The 6,000-nt window shown below is 41.1% G+C and overlaps 1 pseudogene; it reads right to left on the bottom strand.

Annotated features, from left to right (window-relative positions):
- Positions 1 to 645: 645 nt before the first annotated feature.
- The window catches only part of LOC128069593 (transcription factor AP-2 gamma-like), a 68,298-nt pseudogene continuing 62,943 nt past the window's right edge, over positions 646 to 6,000 (bottom strand).

Here is a 6,000-nt window from a genome sequence, read left to right as displayed (position 1 = left end):
TCTCCTATTTGAAAAGTTAACTTTCAAAGTTTTTTGTTTTAAGGAAAACATAAAATCATCAGTAGGCTTTGTTTCTACAAGTTTCGTAAAACCCAAAGGGCCCTTTTGAACAAGGGGTTTTAAAGTGTGTCAAATACCACCTATTAACCACTGGTTATTTGGGGATAGGATCCTTGCCTTCTATGGTATGTAAGATGAGACTGAAGAAGCTATATACTTTTAGCTTAACACTGAAAGTTATTGTTGATCTGAATCATATCATTTGATATTTCAACAGCCAAGTGTGTGTGGGTTTTTGCTAGCCCGGGGAATTTATTTAAGAGGTTCTAAAACTTGTACCACCACTTACAGAGAAAGGAAGAATGGAGTTCCACAAAAATAAAACATAAGCTTAATGCGTAAAGAACCAGCACTTATCACCTTCTGACATCTCATCCACAGAGTTATGGAGACACTTCAGCACTCCTTAATTACTAAGGAATCCAGGTGGGCATGTGAAGACCTGGAAATCAACTGAGGCCTTTTTCATAGGAAGGTGGGTAACAACTCTGTCCCCCAGGCAAGTGAGGTGCCAGTCTGCCCTGGTGGAGATGGTTTGGGAGTCCGTTTCCTTCTAGACTCTTCAGCCCCTGGTTCACCACCACTTTACTTCTTGTGCTTCTCCATCTTCTCTAGGGTTTTGCTAGGATGGGCTGGACTGTGGTCTCCAGGATGGTCCATCTCTCAGGGCTTCTTTTATGTAGTTCTGCAGGGTAGACACAGCAGCGCAGATGGCCTGGTTGCCAAGTCCATGGATAATCAGGCTGAAATGAGACAAGCAGTTCTGGATGTTGGTCTCTAGGAATGGGGTGGGCTGGTTGTTCCCATTGGGAGTTCAGCCTTGATTGAGAAGGTGTGTGAATCCTTTACACACTTGATGTGCAGCCAGCAGCATATTCTTCCTAGCTGCCATCACATGCTGTCCTCCGAGATGCTGCTGCTGCTGCTAAGTCACTTCAGTCATGTCCAACTCTGTGCGACCCCATAGACAGCAGCCCACCAGGCTCCCCTGTCCCTGAGATTCTCCAGGCAAGAACACTGGAGTGGGTTGCCATTTCCTTCTCCAATGCATGAAAGTGAAAAGTGAAAGTGAAGTTGCTCAGTCGTGTCTGACTCTTAGCGACCCCATAGACTGCGGCCTACCAGGCTCCTCCATCCATGGGATCTTCCAGGCAACAGTACTGGAGGGGGGTGCCATTGCCTTCTCTGGTCCTCTGAGATGAGGTCTGGTTAAATACTCAGCCATGGATTTACTAGGAAATTCTGCTTTGCAGACATGGGCAAAGTCCTAGGCCAAACAAACAGCCTCACCTTCTACTAAAGATGCCAGGAGGGTGACATGAGGGGTGATATGAGTAGTTTTCTGTCCCTTGGCTGGAAGATTAAACTCATTTTTGTCCAACTTCTCCTGCAAGGACTGGCCAACATTTTTACACTTGGCTTTTCTAATACCTACTGGGGCTTCCCAGGTGGAGCTAGTGGTAAAGAACCTGCCTGCTAAAGCATAAGACTTAAGAGATGCAGGTTAGATTCTTGGGCAGCAAAGATCTCCTGGACAAGGAAATGACAACCCACTCCAGTATTCTTGCTTGGAGAATCCCATGGACAGAGGAGCTTGGAAAGCTACAGTCCATAGGGTCACAAAGAGTTGGACACGACAGAAGTGACTTTACACACACATGCAAGAATACCTACTAGTAATGACGCATCTAAGTACTCAGGTGGGGACAGTCACTCCGGACTTCAGCAACTGCCACTATGTATTTCCATGTAGAGCTGCAGATGGACAATCTTCCAGGGACCAAGCAGAAGACCTTACTGAGATTCATCAGAGCCCCCACCAGCTCCTCCTGACAAAGCAGAGTCAAGGGGTTCTTGGTCATTGAAATAGGACCTTTGCTGAGTAATTGTCTGATCATGTGGAAATAGATGCTGGTCGTGGACATACTACACTTGTCAGCATCCTGCATCTCCTCCACCTGGGGCCCCGGTTCTCAGCCAAGCCCATGGTGTCCAGGGTGTGCATCACTTTAGATTTTTTTTAATCGATAAAAATTCTTTAAATATGATGACAAAAGAGATGAAGAAAATAGGCCAACCCAAGAACAGAAAGAAATGAGATATCCACAATATGCATGTCAAATGAAATAATCCTCAAGTCAAAAAGGTATTATTTGGGATAAAGTAACTTGTTACATAGTATTAAAAAGGAAAAAAATACATATCTATAACAGTCATGAATTGGAATGCATCTAACAGATCTTCCAAATATATAAAGAAAAAAAAAAAAAGCCAGTACTGCATAGAGAATTTTAAAACTATCTTTTAAATTTACAAAATTCTAAAAGTACAGAATTTTAACACACCTCATTCAGAGAGATATAGGTTAAGAAGAGGAAAACTTAAGTGTATAGAAGAGTCAAGCAACACAATCAACAAGCTTGAGCTAATGGATTATGTAGAACCAAACCCAACAGCTTGTGAACAGATATTTTTCTCAAACACTGGAGACTGCTTACAAAAATTGACTACATACTTAATTATAGAAAATCTCTCTAAAGTATTTTTTAAAAGTCTCAGAAATGTCAAATAGGACTTTCCATGGGGGTCCAGTGGTTGAGAACCTGCCTGCCAGTGCAGGAGACAGGAGGTTTGATCCCTGGTCTAGGAAGATTTCACATGCTGCAGAGCAAATAAGTCCACGCACCACAACTACTGAGCCCACGTGCCGGAACTCCTGAAGCCTGAGCACCCTAAAGCCCGTGCTTCACAACAAGATAAGCCACCACAATGAGAAGCCTATGCACCACAATGACGGGTAGCCCCCATTTGCCACAACTAGAGAAAGACTGCAAGCAGCAAGGAAGACCCAGTGTAACCAAAAAATCAATATAATAAATAAAATGTCAAATAGTATCTCAGTCTTTACACTATCTTACATCATCTACCGTTTGACTTATTTAGTGTTTGTTCACACATGCATGTGTACATACACCAAAGGCACGTATCTTTGGAGAACAGATGGAAAGCTTTCTAAAAAGAAAGGTTATTTTTGTCCTGTTTTCTCGAGATACTGTCTCGTATGATTCGCCATCCATGTGTTGCTATTTTCATTGTGTTTTTCAGCTGTTCATCAGAAGGGTAGTGTTGGAAACATTTGTTCTACATATCTATGAATGAAATTTGTGAGCTCTCAGTTTGACCTCAACTGCAAGTTTTGGTAGCAGGATGAAATGGAGGATAGAAGACAAAAATAAGAGTTCTTAAAAATATTTTTTCTTTCTTGTCAACATATTTAAACAGCCTCATTAGCTTTGTAGTCTAAGAAGAAAATAGCTGGAAAAGAGAAACTGATTCCTTTATTAACTACTCTCTTGATATTAGACCTGTTAACTTGATGGCCTAGGAGAACCTGTATTGGCAGGATGCTGACAAAAAATAATGAATTGAATTTGACCTCTTTCTTTATCATAGGATGAGTTGCTGTATTGATATGGTAGAAAGACGCTTCTGTTCCTTTTTACATCAAACTCAGAACAAAATTCTACAGTTCTGAAGCCTATAATTACTGCTTTGCATGTAGGGCAAGTTTAAGAATTAGGACCATGTTTTTTTAAAAAGTTTTAGATGTTACAATTTTCAAACAATATTCCAACAGTACGTGATGGGGGCTTGGGAGGAAAGATCTCGTCTATGTGACAGGAAGCTAAAGACATTCTCTAGATCTGTCCCATAATGATAGAAACTTTGGGGGCCCTAACACAATTTTAGAACAACATCACAAAGCTTGTATAATAGTACCAATTAATACACAATGTTGAGACTTGTAAACCTGTTATATTGAGCTGAATTGAGAACATAAAATGAATGCAAACCTGTAATTGTACACAAAATAGATATAAAGACATGAGGCAGATTGAGTGATGCTCATTAACTTCTCCAAGACCACCTAGTTGGTGAATGACATCTCAGGATTTGATTCTAGGTGCCCCTTCTTCCAAGGCTTATATTCTTCCTACTTCACAATTTTGCTATATGCTTTACAAGCTGTACATTGTGAGGTAGGAATTTAACTCACTTGGAGGAACATTTTGTATCAGTACCAGAATCCTTATTTACCTTGCAAAAGAAAACCAATATGGGCCAATATGATTGTATCATTTAAATCTCAGAAGCAGTTCTACTCTCCCACATTTGGAAATATGTGCAAACAATTTAATCAAATTTCAAGTAGCAAACCAAACTTCAGTTCAGTTCAGTCGCTCAGTCATGTCCGACTCTTTGCGACCCCATGAATCGCAGCACGCCAGGCCTCTCTGTCCATCACCAACTCCTGGAGTTCACTCAGACTCATGTCCATCGAGTCAGTGATGCCATCCAGCCATCTCATCCTCTGTCGTCCCCTTCTCCTCCTGCCCCGAATCCCTCCCAGCAACAGAGTCTTCTCCAATGAGTCAACTCTTCGCATGAGGTGGCCAAAGTACTGGAGTTTCAGCTTTAGCATCATTCCTTCCAAAGAAATCCCAGGGCTGATCTCCTTCAGAGTGGATTGGTTGGATCTCCTTGCAGTCCAAGGGACTCTCAAGAGTCTTCTCCAACACCACATTCAAAAGCATCAATCTTTGGTGCTCAGCCTTCTTCACAGTTCAACTCTCACATCCATACATGACCACAGGAAAAACCATAGCCTTGACTAGATGGACCTTAGTCGGCAAAGTAATGTCTCTGCTTTTGAATATGCTATCTAGGTTGGTCATAACTTTTCTTTTTAGTTTGCAGCAATTGAGCTCTCTAACTTCATTTACTCACTTATTTCTTCCCTTTTTAACAAGTACTTATTAGATGTCCATTGTGTGCCCAGTATCACATTCTATGTTAGATAAGATAGAAGTTACATCTTCAATTGTCTTTTCTTGTGGAAATGCTTATAGTTCAGCTGTAGAAAAGCAATATACAAATAAACACTCAAAACAACTGTAGACTGGTTCTACAATCATATATAGACAAATGAAACTGTGTGTTGTGGACTTCAGAATTCAAAGAAAGGGCAATGTCGCTATAAAATGGTATTGAGGAGGTAAGGCTTAACTAGTAAGTAGAATCACTAAGACTTGATGAAGAGTGTGATTTAGTTAGAATCACTAAGACTTGATGAAGAGTGTGATTTAGTTCAGCTTGGAGGGCAGCTTGAGTTTAGAAAATAGGAGGAACCAAAGTCAGAGTGTGGACCCAAGCCCTCTCTGATCTCCCAAACTAATACAGCTTTCCTTCTTTTGGTCCCTGATTGAGCAACAGACTGGTTCCAAATTGGGAAAGGAGTACATCAAGGCTGTATATTGTCACCCTGCTTATTTAACTTACATGCAGAGTAAATCATGCAAAATGTCAGGCTGGATGAAGCACAAGCTGGAATCAAGGTTGCTGGGAGAAATATCAATAACCTCAGATATGCAGATGCCACCACCCTTATGGCAGAAAGCAAAGAATTAAAGAGCCTCTTGATGAAAGTGAAAGAGGAGAGTGAAAAGTTGGCTTAAAACTCAACATTCAGAAAACGAAGATCATGGCATCCAGTCCCATCACTTCATGGCAAATAGATGGGGAAACAATGGAAACAGTGAGAGACTTTATTTTTGAGGGCTCCCAAATCACTGCAGATGGTGACCGCAGCCAAGAAATTAAAAGATGCTTGCCCCTTGGAAGAAAAGCTTATGACCAACCTAGATAGCATATTAAAAAGTAGAGACATTACTTTACTAACAAAGGTCCATCTAGTCAAAGCTATGGTTTTTCTAGTAGTCATGTGTGGATGTGAGAGTTGGAGTATAAAGAAGGCTGAGCACTGAAGAACTGATGCTTTCAAACTGTGGTGTTGGAGAAGACTCTTGAGAGTCCCTTGGACTGCAAGGAGATCCAACCAGTCCATCCTAAAGGAAATCAGTCTTGAATATTCATTGAAAG

The sequence above is a fragment of the Budorcas taxicolor genome, chromosome X (assembly GCF_023091745.1).
Source record: "Budorcas taxicolor isolate Tak-1 chromosome X, Takin1.1, whole genome shotgun sequence".
Taxonomy (NCBI): domain Eukaryota; kingdom Metazoa; phylum Chordata; class Mammalia; order Artiodactyla; family Bovidae; genus Budorcas; species Budorcas taxicolor.
The sequence above is the reverse complement of the archived record's forward strand: the minus strand, read 5'-3'. Positions and strand labels throughout refer to the sequence as shown.